Source organism: Leuresthes tenuis, unplaced genomic scaffold (assembly GCF_036924035.1).
Source record: "Leuresthes tenuis unplaced genomic scaffold, fLeuTen1.0.hap1 SCAF_92, whole genome shotgun sequence".
Lineage (NCBI taxonomy): Eukaryota > Metazoa > Chordata > Actinopteri > Atheriniformes > Atherinopsidae > Leuresthes > Leuresthes tenuis.
The window spans coordinates 1-19,770 of record NW_027325446.1 but is presented as its reverse complement, the minus strand read 5'-3'; the positions used below and the strand labels follow the sequence as shown (position 1 = coordinate 19,770).

The window sequence follows — 19,770 nt, the reverse complement described above, 5'->3', positions numbered from 1 at the left end:
TTGAAAGAAACGCGACACCGAATGAGCGATCAGAACAAAGCCTCAATATGGGATTCTCGTGGTGTTTTTGTTGCTGCCTTGTCTTTTGCACAGAGTAAAAGACAAGGCAGCCATCGAATAGGGCCCGATTGTTCCTAGTTGGTCAGCCGAGGAGCAAGGGGGGGAGGGGAGCAAGCGTCTCAACCAAGCAAAGCTCACCATGGGGAAGGTGGCTATGCCAACTAGCCTGATGCCCTGCTCCCGCAGTGACGGCTAATCGTACTCTGGTTTCTCTTCATAACGTACAAGTCTTTCGCCTTTTACTAAAGATTTCTGTGGAGAGCAGCACTAATGAGTTGTTTCTATTTTTGGCAGGCTTTACCTTTGCGGGTGAAGCCCTTTCTGTCTGTGCAAAAGAAATCTTCTTACTGTGCAGAGTGACTTCTCTGAGTAGAGTCGCCTTACTTGTTGCGACTGTGCCGATGTTCGAAGCTGGAGTGCAAAGTTGTTGCTTGAATGGTGCTTGCTGGAGCGTGCGGGAGTGCAAAGTTATACCATTTAAAATGGCTGAAGAGTGCTCAGTGCAGCGGGTGGGCGACACTCTGGCCACCTTGAAAACCGAGGTTACATCCACTACCAGGGGCAGCCCAAGTTCTGCCGCAAGTGTGGTGAGCATGGGCACCTGGTTGAGGCTTGTACCAAGGTGTTATGTGGGAAGAGCAGAGAAATTGGGCAAACTTTTGGAGAGTGTCCAAATGGCAGGAAATGTAATCTCTGTGGAGAATTAAATCACCTCTTCAGAGATTGCCCTAAATCTTTTGCCAACAAATTAAAGACGGTAAAGCCACAGTCAAGCCAACAAAGAGAAGGACCAAAGGTGGCAGTTGGTGAACAAAGTGAAGAGGTTGACCCAATAAATTCAAACTTCCCGCCAAAAGCTTGGATTGGAAGTGAGGAGCAAAAATGGGAGGGGCCTGTAGAGGCCTCACCACTCAGTGTTGAAGTCTGTGAGAATTCACAGGCAGAGGGTGGAGCTACGCTAAATGAGGAGGAAGAGCAGACAGGTGAGTCTAGTGAAGATACTCACCTCCCCGAAGGTCAACAGCCGAAGAGGAAGGCATCTGAGCCTCTGATTCCCCAGTGGTATCAGAGAAGAGGGGAAGGGTTAGGTCCCTTTCAGACAGTTCTTCAGTGGAAGAACCTAGAGTCTTCCCCTCCGACTCACCAAATGAGCTCTCCTTTTTAACTTCAGCTCTGCAATCAACCCCCAGGGACTCAAAGTTAAATGCAACATTGCGTCAGAGGCCAACACCGAGAGTCTGAAAAGGAAATATAGATCACCCTACTCACTTTTCACCTAAAGAAATGAAGGAAGAGCTAGTTTCCCAAGAAATAACCTGTGTGTAATTTGTTTTGATAACTTAGAAAAACGAAAATGACATACCTACTTTCCTTTATGCTTTTAATGGTTCTCACCTTCTCAACACTAAATGTGAGAAGTGTGAAATCAAAGACAAGAGCCCAGAGTATTTTATCCTTCTTAGACTCCATAAAATCAGATGTGTTTTTAATACAAGAATGTGGACTACCTTTTTTAAAAAACCATAGACAATGGGAGGAAATGTGGCCCCATTTATCGATATGGAGTGGCTCAAATCAAAATAAAAATGATGGTGTGGCCATTCTAATTAAAAATCCGCATGTTCTGGTGAAAGGTAGCACAGTGGTGAGAGACGGACGGGCACTTTTAGCACACTTGAATTTTATGGGGCAAGACTTTAACCTCTTAAATATTTATGGTTTCAATGGAAAAAATGAAAGGTATGACCTTTTAGAAGATATACAGCTTTACATGCTAGGGCAAGTACCTTTAGTTGTAGGAGGGGATTTGAACTGTATCTTGAGCAGGAAAGATAGAAAAAGAGCAGGGGTAGATTTTAAAGTGGATAAGACTTCGATTTTACTTCAGGGCATATGCAGGGATTTTAAGCTTACTGACTGTTTTAAAACCATGCATCCCAGAGAGGAGGGCTTCACCTGGTTTAGTCATGATGGCACCAGAGCCTCTCGCATTGATTATTTCTTTACTAGAGATTGCCCACCCACTGATGTTAGATTAACCCCTGTTTTCTTTTCAGACCACCTTATGCTCTCCTGCACCCTTTCACCCCCTTCTGGTGTGACGGTAGGAAGTGGTCTGTGGAAACTCAACTGTTCCCTGTTGGAGGATGAAATCATAGTCAGTCAGTACAGGGAATGTTATAAAGAGTGGCAGACCCTTCAAGACCTCTACGAAACACATGCACAATGGTGGGAAATGGTGAAGGAAATGACCCAGACTTTTTTTAAACAGCAAGGTAAACATAAAAAAAGGAAAGAGAATAGATGTATGATGGGACTACATAAACGCTTACAGCGCTACTTTAAACTAAATCAGTGTGGCATAGACTTTAAAGAAGAAATCAAAGATGTCAAAAAGGAAATGTCAGTTTTAGCAGAAATAAAGAGTAAAGGAATTTTTGTAAGAAGCAGGGAGCAGGAAATTGAGGAAGATGAAAAAGAAAGAAAGTTATAAATAAAAAGGAGTGTATTCAAAATCTAAAAAGAGAAGATGGGTTTTTAACAAAATCCACACAAGAGATGATTGAAACTGTACATACCTTTTATAGTAACATGTACAAAGAGAAACCAGTGCACTTGGAAACATCGGCAGAAATCTTAAAATTCGTTGACAAAACCGTAAAAGAGAATGCACACTTGACACAGAATTTTACTGCTTTAGAGTTAAAAAAATGCCTAACAGGTTTTAAGAGAAGTCGAACTCCGGGTTTAGACGGGCTTCCTGCAGAATTCTATCTGACCTATTGGGACCTTTTATCATCAGACATTTTAGATGTTTTTAAAGATTTTGAAAAACTCGACCGACTGCCTGACAGTTTTAGAGTGGGAATAGTGACTCTACTTTATAAAAAAAATGATAAGACTGACCTAAAGAATTGGAGGCCCATCACACTTTTAAACTTAGACTGTAAACTTTTTAGCAAGGTTTTAGCGACACGGATGTCCTCTGTTTTAGAGGAGGTAATTCACACAGACCAAGCTTGTGCCATCTCAGGGAGACAACTCACCGACAGCCTCGTACTGATTCGAGACATCATTGATTACGCTAGAGACAGAAACACCCGGCTTGTCATCTTAAATTTAGACTTTGAAAAAGCATTTGATCGGGTCTCGCATCAATATCTCTTTCAGGTGTTGCAGCCATCGAAAAGGGCCCGATTGTTCCTACTTGGTGAGCTTTGCTTGGTTGAGACGCTTGCCCACCCCCCCTGCTCCTCGGCTGACCAAGTAGAAACAATCTATTCGATGGCTGCCTTGTCTTTTACTCTGTGCAAAAGACAAGGCAGCCACAAACACCACGGGAACACCGTATTGAGGCTTTGTTCTGACCACTCATTCGGTGTCGCGTTTCTTTCAAGCAATTCTCCCGGTTAGCCCACACTCGGCTCGCTCCCATAGCCGTGTTAAAGTCTACTTCGCATTCACTCTCTTTTCTCTGCAGACTCTTGGGATTTTATCTATAAAATTAATTCTTTCACTCAAACTATGTGAAAACTGCTTTGTCGTTCATATTTACCATGTCTAGAAAGATTTAAACAAAAAAAACAACGTTGTACTTTGCAGTAAAAGAAAGAGCAAATCTAATGTTTCAGGAATCCGAGAATAAGCTTACTTTCATGAGTTCTTCACGATTTCGGATTTTGCTATAAAATGAATTCCTCCACTCAAACTAAATTAAAACTGCTAAACCGCTAATCTGTTATATGTAAGGCAGATGTCAAATTCACAGAAATAGGATCTAAGGGTATTCGGCCAATCGAGCTGTAGCAGCTTCGGTGAAAGAGTATAAGTTGAAGAGTTTGTGAATAAAGGTGTGCACACACATAGTGAGCTGTATGAAAATAGGCAGGGAGCAATGCCGGCTGCCGGCTATATGTTCTTGTATGTTGTCTGACTGTTTGATTTGAATGTGTTGTGTAAGTGTCCTGAAATGTTATATGTTTGGGCTGTGTGACATGCTTAATGCTTGTCAGTAGCTACCCACTTATTCATATATAGCAACTGACAACATAAGAAGTCTGGACATACTTTGATAGTAGTTGTAGAAGTATCCTTATTGATAATAGATAAACTAATTCATAGTGATAGAACAGTAGATGAACAGGTGCCTGCACGTCTCACGAAAATAAAATGGGTGTATGATTGCTGACGGCAGAGCAATACTGCCAAACTTATGAGTTCTTGTGGCAAACTTGATTCAGTGTCTTGACGTGTATACGCTGTTTCGCTGACTTGATTGTCACAAGAAACAAAGTGTGTTTGATAAGATCCGACCATTTTATTACGGGAGGATCAGTATGTATGGATTCTGATGTGACTGATAAACCCATTCGTATCTTAAGCATAATCTAATACGTGAGACAACGCCCTGGCACACAATCAAAAAAAAAAAAGAGAGAGCGGTTTTGTGTCCCCACAGTCCATAATGTAGAAAAGAGAGAAAAAAGCCTTTCTGATTTGGTGTGTGTGCTCATAGTGCAGAGTGTAGAGAAAAGAGAGAAAAAAAAGCCGTTTTGGTGTCACGGGTGTTGTGACTTACACACACACATTTCTGAATTGAGAAAAGAAATTATTTTAGAGGAAGCAGTAGAGTTTAGATCCCACATTTGTTGATAGGCATTCATTTATTTCTTCACTTCTGATGAAGTTTCAACAATAAACAACAAACTTTGTATTATGAGAAAGAACCAGACTCATTCTTCAGGAATCCGAAAATAAGCACGAATTCGGATTCTCCTATAAAACGAATTAATTAACTCAAACCAAGTTAAGACTGCTTTGTCCTTCATATTTATTCATGTCTAATAAAGTTTCAACGATAAACAACGTTGTACTTTGTAGAATGAGAAAGAACTTCTTCAGCAATAAGCATCTCTCGACATGTGATGAAATACAGATTTTGCTATAAAATTAATTTCTTCTATCAGCGTGACTTAAAACTTTTTGTCCTCCTTATTTATCCACTTCAAATCAAGTTTCAACAATTAAAAAAAATTGAAGTTTGAGAAAGAACAACTTAATCTTCAGCAATCAGTATAAAAAGAGGGTAACAAAAGGTGCAAATGCCAACCATACATCACTAAAAGGTGGAGCGGAAGTATTCAGCTGCAAGTAGGTGTGAATGTTCGACCATAATTTGTAAAAAGTGGGTACGAAAAGGTTCGAATGCCCGACTAAATATTAACAAAAGCGGGTGGAGAGGTCTTCGGATGAGAGTGGGTGAGAATTTCCTACCATACAAGTATGGTGGAGAGGAAGCTGTGATTGGCAGACAATAGTAAAAAGCAGGTGAGAAAAGGTGCGAATGTCAAAACATACATGATCAAAACAGGGAGCGGAGGTGTTTGGCTGCGACAAGGTGTGAATGTCCACCCATAATTAATGAAAAACGGGCAACAAGTAGGTTCGAATGCCCAACCATACATCATCAAAAGCAGGAGTGGATGTGTTCGGCTTCAAGAAGGTATGAATGTCCATCAATAATTGCTATAAAACATGAAAGAAAATTTTCGAATATCAAACCGCACATAATCATAAGCGGGAGAGGAGGTGTTCCGCTGCAAGAAGGTGTGAATATCCACCCATAATTACTGAAAAATGGGTAAGAAAAGGTGCGAATGCCCAACCATACATCATCAAAAGCAGGAGTGGATGTGTTCGGCTACAAGAAGGTTTGAATGTCCGACCATAGTTTGTAAAAAGCGGGTAAGAACAGGTTTGTATGCCCGACTGTACACAATCAAATGTGGGAGCGGAGTTGTTCAGCTACAAGAAGGTGTGAAAGTCCGACCATGGTTTGTAAAAAGCGGGTAAGAACAGGTTCGTATGCCCGAATATACACCATCAAATGCGGGAGCGGAGGTGTTCGGCTGTGAGTAGGTGTGAATCTCCAACCATAATTGCTGAAAAATGTGTTAGAAAAGGTAAGATACCGGTCCATACATCATCAAAAGCGGGAGAGGTGGTGTTCGGCTGCAAGTAGGTGTGAATGTCCAGCCATAATTACTCACAAATGGGTAAGAAAAGGTAGTATTGCCAGACCATACATGATCAAAACAGGGAGCGGAGCGGAGGTGGTTAAGCTGCAAGAAGGTGTTAATGTCCGACTAAAGTTTGTAAAAAGCGGGTAAGAAAAGGTGCGAATGCCCGACAATGTATGATCAAAAGAGGGAGCGGAGGTTTTCGGCTGAAAGAAGGTCTGAATGTCCAACCATAATTTGTAAAAACCGGGGAAGAAAAGGCTCGAAAGCCCGACTTTACACCATCAAAAGCTGGAGCGGAGGTGTTCAGCTGCAAGAAGGTCTGAATGTCCATCAATAATTGCTAGAAAACATGAAAGAGAATTTTCGAATATCAAACCGCACATGATAATAAGCGGGAGAGGAGGTGTTCAGCTGCAAGAAGGTGTGAATGTCCACCCATAATTACTGAAAAATGGGTAAGAAAAGGTGCGAATTCCCAACCATACATCATCAAATGCACGAGTGGATGTGTTCGGCTACAAGAAGGTTTGAATGTCCGACCATAGTTTGTAAAAAGCGGGTAAGAAAAGGTTCGAATGCCCAAACATACACCATCAAAAGAGGGAGCGGAGGTGTTCCGCTGTAAGAAGGTGTGAATGTCCGACCATAGTTGGTAAAAAGCGGGTAAGAAAAGGTTAAAATACCCGACTGTACACAATCAATAGCGGGAGCGGAGTTGTTCGGCTACTAAAAGGTGTGAAAGTCCGACCCTGGTTTTAAAAAGCGGGTAAGAAAAGGTTCGAATGCCCGAACATACACCATCAAAAGAGGGAGCGGAGTTGTTCAGCTAAGAGAAGGTGTGAAAGTCCGACCATGGTTTGTAAAAAGCGGGTAAGAAAAGGTTCGTATGCCCGAATATACACTATCAAAACCGGAAGCGTAGGTGTTCGGCTGCAAGAAGGTGTGAACGTCCGACCAAAGTTTGTGAAAAAGCAGTTAAGAAAAGGTTCGAATATCTAACCAAACATAATCAAAAGCGGGAGCAGAGCTGTTCGACTGCAAGTAGGTGTGAATGTCAGAGAATAATTTGCAAAAGCTAATGAGAAAGGGTGAAAAATCCCGACTATACACCATCAAATGCGGTAGCGGAGTTGTTCGGCTGTGAGTAGGTGTGATTCTCCAACCATAATTGCTGAAAAATGTGTTAGAAAAGGTAAGAATGCCGGTCCATACATCATCAAAAGCGGGAGAGGTGGTGTTCGGCTGCAAGTAGGTGTGAATGTCCATTAATAATTGCTTTAAAACATGAAAGAAAATTTTCGAATATCAAACCTTACATGATCATTAGCGGGAGAGGAGGTGTTCAGCTGCAAGAAGGTGTGAATATCCACCCATAATTACTGAAAAATGGGTAGGAAAAGATGCGAATGTCCAACCATAAATCATCAAAAGCAGGAGTGGAGTTGTTCAGCTACAAGAAGGTATGAAAGTCCAACCATGGTTTGTAAAAAGCGGGTAAGAGAAGGTTCGAATACCCGAATATATACCATCAAAAGCGGAAGCGGAGGTGTTCGGCTGCAAGAAGGTTTGAACGTCCGACCAAAGTTTGTAAAAAGCAGTTAAGAAAAGGTTTGAATATCCAACCGAACATAATCAAAAGCGGGAGCAGAGCTGTTCGACTGCAAGTAGGTGTGAATGTCAGATCATAATTGCTGAAAAATGTGATAGAAAAGACTAGAATGCTGGACAATACATCATCAAAAGCAGGAGAGGTGGTTTTTCGGCTGCAAGTAGGTGTGAATGTCCAGCCATAATTACTCACAAACGGGGGAAGAAAAGGTAGTATTTCCAGACCACACATGATCAAAACAGGGAATGGAGGTGGTTCAGCTGCAAGGTGTGAATGTCTGACTAAAGTTTGTAAAAACCGTGTAAGACAAGGGGCGAATGCCCGACAATGTATGATCAAAAGAGGGAGCGGAGGTTTTCGGCTGCAAGGTCTGAATGTCCAACCACAATTTGTAAAAATCGGGGAAGAAAAGGCTCGAAAGCCCGACTATACACCATCAAAAGCGGGAGCAGAGGTGTTCAGGTGCAAGAAGGTCTGAATGTCCGACCAAAAATTACTGAAAAATGGGTAAGAAAAGGTGTAAATGCCAAATCATACATCATCAAAAGCAGGAGCGGATGTGTTCGGCTACAAGAAGGTCTGAATGTCCAACCATAATTTGTAAAAACCGGGGAAGAAAAGGCTCGAAAGCTCGACTATACACCATCAAAAGTGGGAGCGGAGGTGTTCAGCTGCAAGACGGTCTGAATGTCCATTAATAATTGCTAGAAAACATGAAAGAAAATTTTCGAATATCAAACTGCACATGATCATAAGCGGGACAGGAGGTGTTCAGCTGCAAGAAGGTGTGAATGTCTACCCATAATTACTGAAAAATGGGTAAGAAACGGTGCGAATGCCTAACCATAAATTATCAAAAGAGGGAGCGGAGGTGTTCCGCTGTAAGACGGTGTGAAAGTCCGACCTTGGTTTGTAAAAAGCGGGTAAGAAAAGGTTCGTATGCCCGAATATACACCATCAAAAGCGGAAGCGGAGGTGTTCGGCTGCAAGATATTGTGAACGTCCGACCAAAGTTTGTAAAAAGCAGTTAAGAAAAGGTTCGAATATCTAACCAAACATAATCAAAAGCAGGAGCAGAGCTGTTCGACTGCAAGTAGGTGTGAATGTCAGATCATAATTTGCAAAAAGCCAATGAGAAAGGGTGAGAATGCCCGACTATACACCATCAAATGCGGTAGCGGAGTTATTCGGCTGTGAGTAGGTGTGAATCTCCAACCATAATTGCTGAAAAATGTGTTAAAAAAAGGTAAAAATGCCGGTCCATACATCATCAAAAGCGGGAGAGGTGGTGTTCAGCTGCAAGAAGGTCTAAATGTCCATCAATAATTGCTAGAAAACATGAAAGAAAATTTTCGAAAATCAAACCACACATGATCATAAGTGGGAGAGGAGGTGTTCAGCTGCAAGAAGGTGTGAATGTCCACCCATAATACCTGAAAAATGGGTAAAAAAAAAGGTGCGAATGCCCAACCATACATCATCAAAAGCAGGAGTGCATGTGTTCGGCTACAAGAAGGTGTGAACGTCCAACCAAAGTTTGTAAAAAGCAGTTAAGAAAAGGTTCGAATATCCAACCAAACATAATCAAAAGCGGGAGCAGAGCTGTTCGACGGCAAGTAGGTGTGAATGTCAGATCATAATTTGCAAAAAGCTGATGAGAAAGGGTGAGAATGCCCGACTATACACCATCAAATGCGGGAGCGGAGTTGTTCGGCTGTGAGTAGGTGTGAATCTCCGACCATAATTGCTGAAAAATGTGTTAGAAAAGGTAAGAATGCCGGTCCATACATCATCAAAAGCGAGAGAGGTTGTGTTCGGCTGCAAGTAGGTGTGACTGTTCGACTAAAGTTTGTAAAAAGTGGGTAAGACAAGGTGCGAATGCCTGACAATGTATGATCAAAAATGGGAGAGGAGGTGTTCAGCTGCAAGAAGGTCTACATGTCCATCAATAATTGCTAGAAAACATGAAAGAAACTTTTCGAAAATCAAACCGCACATGATCATAAGTGGGATAGGAGGTGTTCAGCTGCAAGGTGTGAATGTCCACCCATAATTCCTGAAAAATGGGCAAAAAAAAGGTGTGAATGCCCAACCATACATCATCAAAAGCAGGAGTGGAAGTGTTCGGCTACAAGAAGGTGTGAACGTCCAACCAAAATATGTAAAAAGCAGTTAAGAAAAGGTTCGAATATCCAACCAAACATAATCAAAAGCTTTTCGACTGCAAGTAGGTGTGAATGTCAGATCATAATTTGCAAAAAGCTGATGAGAAAGGGTGAGAATGCCCGACTATACATCATCAAATGCGGGAGCGGAGTTGTTCGGCTGTGAGTAGGTGTGAATCTCCGACCATAATTGCTGAAAAATGTGTTAGAAAAGGTAAAAATGCCGGTCCATACATCATCAAAAGCGAGAGAGGTTGTGTTCGGCTGCAAGTAGGTGTGAATGTCCAGCCATAATTACTCACAAACGGGTAAGAAAAGGTAGTATTGCCAGACCATATATGATCAAAACAGGGAGCGGAGGTGGTTCAGCTGCAAGAAGGTTTGAATGTCCGACTAAAGTTTGTAAAAAGCGGGTAAGACAAGGTGTGAATGCCCGACAATGTATGATCAAAAGAGGAGCGGAGGTTTTCGGCTGCAAGAAGGTCTGAATGTCCACCCATAATTACTGAAAAATGGGTAAGAAAAGGTGCGAAAGCCCAACCGCACATGATCATAAGTGGATGAGAAGGTGTTTGACTGCAAGTAGGTGTGAATGTAAGATCATAATTTGTAAAAAGCGGGTAAGAAAAGGTAAGAATGCCCAACCATAAATTATCAAAAGCGGATGCAGAGTTTCGGCTTGTATTTATCAATGTCTAGATAGATTTCAACAAAAAACAACGTTGTACTTTGCAGTAAAAGAAAGTGCAAATCAAAAGTTTTAGGAATCCGAGAATAAGCTTATTTTCATGAGTTCTGCACGATTTCGGATTTTATGTATAAAATGAATTTCTTCACGCAAACTAAGTTAACACTGCTTTGTCCTTCATATGTACCCATTTCTACATATATTTCAAGCATAAACTTCCTCATATTACCCTGAATGAGAAAGAGCCACACTTGTGATTAAGCCATACCTCCCTTTTGAGGAGTTCTGCATGATTTGGGATTTTATCTATAAAATTAATTCCTTCACTCAAACTATGTTAAAACGGCTTTTACCTTCATATTTATCAATGTCTCGATAGATTTAAACAAAAAAACAACGTTGTACTTTGCAATAAAAGAAAGAGCAAATCAAAAGTTTTAGGAATCCGAGAATAAGCTTATTTTCATGAGTTCTGCACGATTTCGGATTTTATGTATAAAATGAATTCATTCACTCAAACCAAGTTAAAACTGCTTTTTCCTTCATATTTATCAATGTCTAGATCGACTTCAACAAAGAACAACATTGTATTTTGCAGTAGAAGAAAGAGCAAAACTGAAGGATCAGGAATCCGAGAATAAGCTTCTTTTCATACGTTCTGCATGATTTGGGATTTTATGTATAAAATGAATTCCTTCACTCAAACTAAGTTAACACTGCTTTGTCCATCATATGTACCCATTTCTACATATATTTCAAGCATAAACTTCCTCATACTACCCTGAATGAGAAAGAACCACACTTGTGATTAAGCCATACGCCCCTTTTGAGGAGTTCTGCATGATTTGGGATTTTATCTATAAAATCAATTCCTTCACTCAAACTATGTTAAAACGGTTTTTACCTTCATATTTATCAATGTCTCGATAGATTTAAACAAAAATGTATAAAATTATGTATAAAATGAATTCATTCACTCAAACCAAGTTAAAACTGCTTTTTCCTTCATATTTATCAATGTCTAGATCGACTTCAACAAAGAACAACATTGTATTTTGCAGTAGAAGAAAGAGCAACACTGAAGGATCAGGAATCCGAGAATAAGCTTATTTTCTTATGGGCAAGTGGGAACTGCTTTGTCCTTCATATTTATCAATGTGTAGATGGATTTCAACTTCTTCTACTGCAAAGTCCAATGTTTTTCTTTGTTGAAGTCGATCTAGACATTGATGAATATGGAAGGACAAAGCAGTTTTAACTTGGTTTGAGCAAAGCAATTCATTTTATAGCAAAATCCGAAATCGTGCAGAACTCATGAAAGCAGGCTTATACTCGGATTCCTGAAACTTTAGATTTGCTCTTTCTTTTACTGCAAAGTACAACGTTGTTTTTTTGTTTAAATATTTCTAGACATGGTAAATATAAAGGACAAATTAGTTTTAACATAGTTTGAGTGAAGTAATGCATTTTATAAGCAAAATCCCAAATCATGCAGAACTCACGAAATGCTTTTTCTCGCTTTTCACTGCTTTTTACAAACTTTGGTCGGACGTTCACACCTTCTTGCATCCGAACACCTCCGCTTCCGCTTTTGATGATGTATATTCGGGCATTCGAACCTTTTTTTACCCGCTTTTTACAAACCATTGTCGGACTTTCACACCTTCTTGCAGCCGAACACCACCTCTCCCGCTTTTGATGATGTATGGTCCAGTATTCTTACCTTTTCTAACACATTTTTCAGCAATTATGGTCGAACATTCACACCTTCTTGCAGCTGAACACCTCCGCTCCCGCTTTTGATGATGTATAGTCGGGCTTTCGAGCCTTTTCTTACCCGGTTTTTACAAATTATGGTTGGACATTCAGACCTTGCAGCCGAACACCTCCGCTCTCTCTTTTGATCATACATTGTTGGGCATTCGCACCTTGTCTTACCCGCTTTTTACAAACTATAGTCAGACATTCACACCTTGCAGCTGAACCTCCGCTCCCTGTTTTGATCATGTATGGTCTGGCAATACTACCTTTTCTTCCCCCGTTTGTGAGTAATTATGGCTGGACATTCACACCTACTTGCAGTCGAACAGCTCTGCTCCCGCTTTTGATTATGTTTGGTTGGATATTCGAACCTTTTCTTAACTGCTTTTTACAAACCATGTTCGGACGTTCACACCTTCTTGTAGCCGAACAACTCCGCTCCCGCTATTGATTGTGTACAGTCGGGTATTTTAACCTTTTCTTACCCGCTTTTTACCAACTATGGTCGGACATTCACACCGTCTTACAGCGGAACACCTCCGCTCCCGCTTTTTATGGTGTATGGTCGGGCATTCGAACCTTTTCTTACCCGCTATTTACAAACTATGGTAGGACATTCAAACCTTCGTGTATCCGAAAACCTCCGCTCTCTCTTTTGATCATACATTGTCGGACATTCGCACCTTTTCTTACCCGCTTTTTACAAACCATGGTCGGACTGTCACACCTTCTTGTAGCCGAACACATCCGCTCCCCCTATTGATTGTGTACAGTCGGGTATTTTAACCTTTCCTTACCCGCTTTTTACCAAGTATGGTCGGACATTCACACCTTCGTACAGCGGAACACCTCCGCTCACTCTTTTGATGGTGTATGTTCGGGCATTCAAACCTTTTCTTACCCGCTTTTTCCAAACTATGGTCGGCTATTCACAGCTTCCTCTCCACCATACTTGTATGGTGGGATATTCACACCCACTTGCATCCGAAAACCTCCGCCCCAAATTTTGTTGATATTTAGTCGGACATTCGCACCTTACCCGCTTTTGGCAAACTATGGCCTTCTTGCAGCCAAACAACTCTGATCCTGCTTTTGATGATGTAAGGTTGGGTATTCAGACCTTGCTTCACCTGCTTTTCACCAAATATAGTCGGACATTCACACCTTCTTGCAGCCGAACACTTCCGCTCCACCTTTTAGTGTTCTATCACACCTTTTTTTCACCGCATTTTATACATTATGGTTGGAAATTTTCAACCACTCTCATCCGAAGACCTCTCCTCCCGCTTTTGTTAATATATTTGAACTTTAGTCGGACATTCAAACCTTCTTGCAGCTGAACCACCTCCGCTCCCTGTTTTGATCATATATGGTCTGGCAATACTACCTTTTCTTACCCGTTTGTGAGTAATTTTGGCTGGACATTCACACCTACTTGCAGCCGAACACAACCTCTCTCGATTTTGATGATGTATGGACCGGCATTCTTACCTTTTCTAACACATTTTTCAGCAATTATGGTCGGAGATTCACACCTAGTCACAGCCGAACAACTCCGCTCCCGCATTTGATGGTGTATAGTCGGGCATTCTCACCCTTTCTCATCAGCTTTTTGCAAATTATGATCTGACATTCACACCTACTTGCAGTCGAACAGCTCTGCTCCCGCTTTTGATTATGTTTGGTTGGATATTCGAACCTTTTCTTAACTTCTTTTTACATATTTTGGTTGGACGTTCACACCTTCTTGTAGCCGAACACTTCCACTCCTGCTTTTGATGATGTATGGTTGGGCATTCACACCTTTTTTTTGCCCATTTTTCAGGAATTATGGGTGGACATTCACACCTTGCAGCTGAACACCTCCTATCCCACTTATGATCATGTGCGGTTTGATTTTCGAAAAGTTTCTTTCATGTTTTCTAGCAATTATTGATGGACATGTAGACCTTCTTGCAGCTGAACACCTCCGCTCCCGCTTTTGATCATACATTGTCAGGCATTCGCACCTTGTCTTACCCACTTTTTACAAACTTTAGTCGAACAGTCATACCTTTTTGCAGCCGAACACCGCCTCTCCCGCTTTTGATGATGTATGGTCCAGCATTCTTACCTTTTCTAACACATTCTTCAGCAATTATGGTCGGACATTCACACCTACTCAGAGCCGAACACCTCCGCTCCCGCATTTTATGGTGTATAGTCGGGCATTCTCACCCTTTCTCATCAGCTTTTTACAAATTATGATCTGACATTCACACCTGCTTTTGATAATGTATTGTTAGGCATTCGCACCTTTTTTTTACCCATTTTTCATGAATTATGGGTGGACATTCACACCTTCTTGCAGCCGAACACCTCCTCTCCCGCTTATGATCATGTGCGGTTTGATATTCGAAAATTTACTTTCTTGTTTTAAAGCAATTATTGATGGACATTCAAACCTTCTTTTTGATGGTGTATAGTCGGGCTTTCGAGCCTTTTCTTCCCGGTTTTTACAAACCATGGTCGGACTTTCACACCTTCTTGTAGCCGAACAACTCCGCTCCCGCTATTGATTGTGTACAGTCAGGTATTTTAACCTTTTCTTACCCGCTTTTTACCAACTATGGTCGGACATTCACACCGTCTTACAGCGGAACACCTCTGCTCCCGCTTTTGATGGTGTATAGTCGGGCATTCGAACCTTTTCCTACCCGCTTTTTACAAACTATGGTGGGACATTCAAACCTTCTTGTATCCGAAAACCTCCGCACTCTCTTTTGATCATACATTGTCGGACATTCGCACCTTTTCTTACCCGCTTTTTACAAACCATGGTCGGACTTTCACATCTTCTTGTAGCCGAACACATCCGCTCCCGCTATTGATTGTGTACAGTTTGGTATTTTAACCTTTTCTTACCCGCTTTTTACCAACTATGGTCGGACATTCACACCTTCGTACAGCGGAACACCTCCGCTCCCTCTTTTGATGGTGTATGTTCGGGCATTCAAACCTTTTCTTACCCGCTTTTTCCAAACTATGGTCGGCTATTCACAGCTTCCTCTCCACCATACTTGTATGGTGGAATATTCACACCCACTTGCATCCGAAGACCTCCGCCCCAAATTTTGTTGATATTTAGTCGGACATTCGCACCTTACCCGCTTTTGGAAAACTATGGCCTTCTTGCAACCAATCACCTCTGATCTCACTTTTGATGATGTAAGGTTGGGCATTCAGACCTTGCTTCACCTGCTTTTCACCAAATATAGTCGGACATTCACACCTTCTTGCAGCCGAACACTTCCGCTTTTAGTGTTCTATGAGGCATTCACATATTTTTTTTCACCGTATTTTATAGATTATGGTTGGAAATTCTCACCCACTCTCATCCGAAGACCTCTCCTCCCGCTTTTGTTAATATATAGTCGGGCATTCGAACCTTTTCTTACCCGCTTTTTACAAATTATAGTTGAACATTCACACCTACTTGCAGCTGAATACTTCCGCTCCACCTTTTAGGTATGTATGGTTGGCATTTGCACCTCTTTTTATACTGATTGCTGAAGATTAAGTTGTACTTTCTCAAACTACAACATTTTTTTAATTGTTGAAACTTGATTTGAAGTGGATAGATAAGGAGGACAAACAGTTTTAAGTCAGGCTGATAGAAGGAATTAATTTTATAGCCAAATCTGTACTTCGTCATATGTCGAGAGATGCTTATTGCTGAAGAAGTTCTTTCTCATTCTACAAAGTACAACGTTGTTTATCGTTGAAACTTGATTAGACATGAATAAATATGAAGGACAAAGCAGTCTTAACTTGGTTTGAGTTAAGGAATTCGTTTTATAGGAGAATCCGAATTCGTGCATAACTCATAAAATAGAGCATATTTTCGGATTCCTGAAGAATGATTCTGGTTCTTTCTCATAATACAAAGTTTGTTGTTTATTGTTGAAACTTCATCAGAAGTGAAGAAATAAATTAATGCCTATCAACAAATTGACCTTCTGTTGACCTTCGGGGAGGTGAGTATCTTCACTAGACTCACCTGTCTGCTCTTCCTCCTCATTTAGCGTAGCTCCACCCTCTGCCTGTGAATTCTCACAGACTTCAACACTGAGTGGTGAGGCCTCTACAGGCCCCTCCCCTTTTTGCTCCTCACTTCCAATCCAAGCTTTTGGCGGGAAGTTTGAATTTATTGGGTCAACCTCTTCACTTTGTTCACCAACTGCCACCTTTGGTCCTTCTCTTTGTTGGCTTGACTGTGGCTTTACCGTCTTTAATTTGTTGGCAAAAGATTTAGGGCAATCTCTGAAGAGGTGATTTAATTCTCCACAGAGATTACATTTCCTGCCATTTGGACACTCTCCAAAAGTTTGCCCAATTTCTCTGCTCTTCCCACATAACACCTTGGTACAAGCCTCAACCAGGTGCCCATGCTCACCACACTTGCGGCAGAACTTGGGCTGCCCCTGGTAGTGGATGTAACCTCGGTTTTCAAGGTGGCCAGAGTGTCGCCCACCCGCTGCACTGAGCACTCTTCAGCCATTTTAAATGGTATAACTTTGCACTCCCGCACGCTCCAGCAAGCACCATTCAAGCAACAACTTTGCACTCCAGCTTCGAACATCGGCACAGTCGCAACAAGTAAGGCGACTCTACTCAGAGAAGTCACTCTGCACAGTAAGAAGATTTCTTTTGCACAGACAGAAAGGGCTTCACCCGCAAAGGTAAAGCCTGCCAAAAATAGAAACAACTCATTAGTGCTGCTCTCCACAGAAATCTTTAGTAAAAGGCGAAAGACTTGTACGTTATGAAGAGAAACCAGAGTACGATTATCCGTCACTGCGGGAGCAGGGCATCAGGCTTGTTGGCATAGCCACCTTCCCCATGGTGAGCTTTGCTTGGTTGAGACGCTTGCTCCCCCCGCCTTGCTCCTCGGCTGACCAAGTAGGAACAATCGGGCCCTATTCGATGGCTGCCTTGTCTTTTACTCTGTGCAAAAGACAAGGCAGCAACAAAAACACCACGAGAATCCCGTATTGAGGCTTTGTTCTGACCGCTCATTCGGGGTCGCGTTTCTTTCAAGCAATTCTCCTGGTTAGCCCACACTCGGCTCGCTCCCATAGCCGTGTTAAAGTCTACTTCACATTCACTCTCTTTTCTCAGCAGACTCTTGGGATTTTATCTATAAAATGAATTCCTTCACTCAAACTATGTGAAAACTGCTTTGTCCTTAATATTTACCATGTCTAGAAAGATTTAAACAAAAAAAACAACGTTGTACTTTGCGGTAAAAGAAAGAGCAAATCTAAAGTTTCAGGAATCCGAGAATAAGCTTACTTTCATGAGTTCTTCACGATTTCGGATTTTGCTATAAAATGAATTCCTTCACTCAAACTAAATTAAAACTGCTAAACCGCTAATCTGTTATATGTAAGGCAGATGTCAAATTCACCGAAATAGGATCAAAGGGTATTCGGCCAATCGAGCTGTAGCAGCTTCGGTAAAAGAGTATAAGTTGAAGAGTTTGTGAATAAAGGTGTGCACACACATAGTGTGCTGTACGAAAATAGGCAGGGAGCAATGCCGGCTGGGGTATATGTTCTTGTATGTTGTCTGACTGTTTGATTTGAATGTGTTGTGTAAGTGTCCTGTTGAATGTTACATGTTTGGGCTTTGACACGCTTCACTGTGGTTGTTAACTGTGTGGTGTGTCCTGAAATGTTATATGTTTGGGCTGTGTGACATTCTTTAATGCTTGTCAGTAGCTACACACTTATTCATATATAGCAACTGACAACATAAGAAGTCCGGACATACTTTGATAGTAGTTGTAGAAGTATCCTTATTGATAATAGATCACTAATTCATAGTGATAGAACAGTAGATGAACAGGTGCTTGCACATGTCTCACGAAAATAAAATGGGTGTATGATTGCTGACGGCAGAGCAATACTGCCAAACTTATGAGTTCTTGTGGCAAACTTGATTCAGTGTCTTGACGTGTATACGCTGTTTCGCTGACTTGATTGTCACAAGAAACAAAGTGTGTTTGATAAGATCCGACCATTTTATTACGGGAGGATCAGTATGTATGGATTCTGATGTGACTGATAAACCCATTCGTATCTTAAGCATAATCTAATACGTGAGACAACGCCCTGGCACACGATAAAAAAAAAAAAAGAGAGAGAGCGGTTTTGTGTCCCCAGAGTCCATAATGTAGAAAAGAGAGAAAAAAGCCTTTCTGATTTGGTGTGTGTGCTCATAGTGCAGAGTGTAGAGAAAAGAAAGCCGTTTTGGTGTCACGGGTGTTGTGACTTACACACACATATTTCTAAATTGAGAAAGGAAATTATTTTAGAGGAAGCACTAGAGTTTAGATCCCACATTTGTTGATAGGCATTCATTTATTTCTTCACTTCTGATGAAGTTTCAACAATAAACAACAAACTTTGTATTATGAGAAAGAACCAGACTCATTCTTCAGGAATCCGAAAATAAGCTCTATTTTATGAGTTATGCACGAATTCGGATTCTCCTATAAAACGAATTCATTAACTCAAACCAAGTTAAGATTGCTTTGTCCTTCATATTTATTCATGTCTAATCAAGTTTCAACGATAAACAACGTTGTACTTTGTAGAATGAGAAAGAACTTCTTCAGCAATAAGCATCTCTCGACATATGACGAAATACAGATTTTGCTATAGAATTAATTCCCTCTATCAGCCTGACTTAAAACTGTTTGTCCTCCTTATTTATCCACTTCAAATCAAGTTTCAACAATTAAAAAAAATTTGTAGTTTGAGAAAGAACAACTTAATCTTCAGCAATCAGTATGAAAAGAGGTGCAAATGCCAACCATACATACCTAAAAGGTGGAGCGGAAGTATTCAGCTGCAAGTAGGAGTGAATGTTCGACTATAATTTGTAAAAAGCGGGTAAGAAAAGGTTCGAATGCCCGACTATATATCAACAAAAGCGGGAGGAGAGGTCTTCGGATGAGAGTGGGTGAGAATTTCCAACCATAATCTATAAAATACGGTGAAAAAAAATATGTGAATGCCTCATAGAACACTAAAAGCGGAAGTGTTCGGCTGCAAGAAGGTGTGAATGTCCGACTATATTTGGTGAAAAGCAGGTGAAGCAAGGTCTGAATGCCCAACCTTACATCATCAAAAGCGAGATCAGAGGTGTTTGGCTGCAAGAAGCCCATAGTTTGCCAAAAGCGGGTAAGGTGCGAATGACCGACTAAATATCAACAAAAGTGGGGGCGGAGGTCTTCGGATGCAAGTGGGTGTGAATATCCCACCATACAAGTATGGTGGAGAGGAAGCTGTGAATGGCCGACCATAGTAAAAGGCGGGTGAGAGAAGGTGCGAATGTCAAACCATACATAATCAAAACAGGGAGTGGAGGTGTTCTGCTGTAAGAAGATGTGAATGTCCAACCATAGTTGGTAAAAAG

General features: G+C 41.3%; 2 non-coding genes across 2 annotated transcripts; one reads left to right on the top strand and one right to left on the bottom strand.

The window, feature by feature from the left end:
* Nucleotides 1-258: 258 nt before the first annotated feature.
* On the top strand, nt 259-372 carry LOC140286430 (U5 spliceosomal RNA). The gene has a single exon (XR_011911243.1). It is a non-coding gene; the product is annotated as a U5 spliceosomal RNA (small nuclear RNA).
* A 16,644-nt stretch (nt 373-17,016) lies between these two features.
* On the bottom strand, nt 17,017-17,130 carry LOC140286429 (U5 spliceosomal RNA). The gene has a single exon (XR_011911242.1). It is a non-coding gene; the product is annotated as a U5 spliceosomal RNA (small nuclear RNA).
* Nucleotides 17,131-19,770: the final 2,640 nt, after the last annotated feature.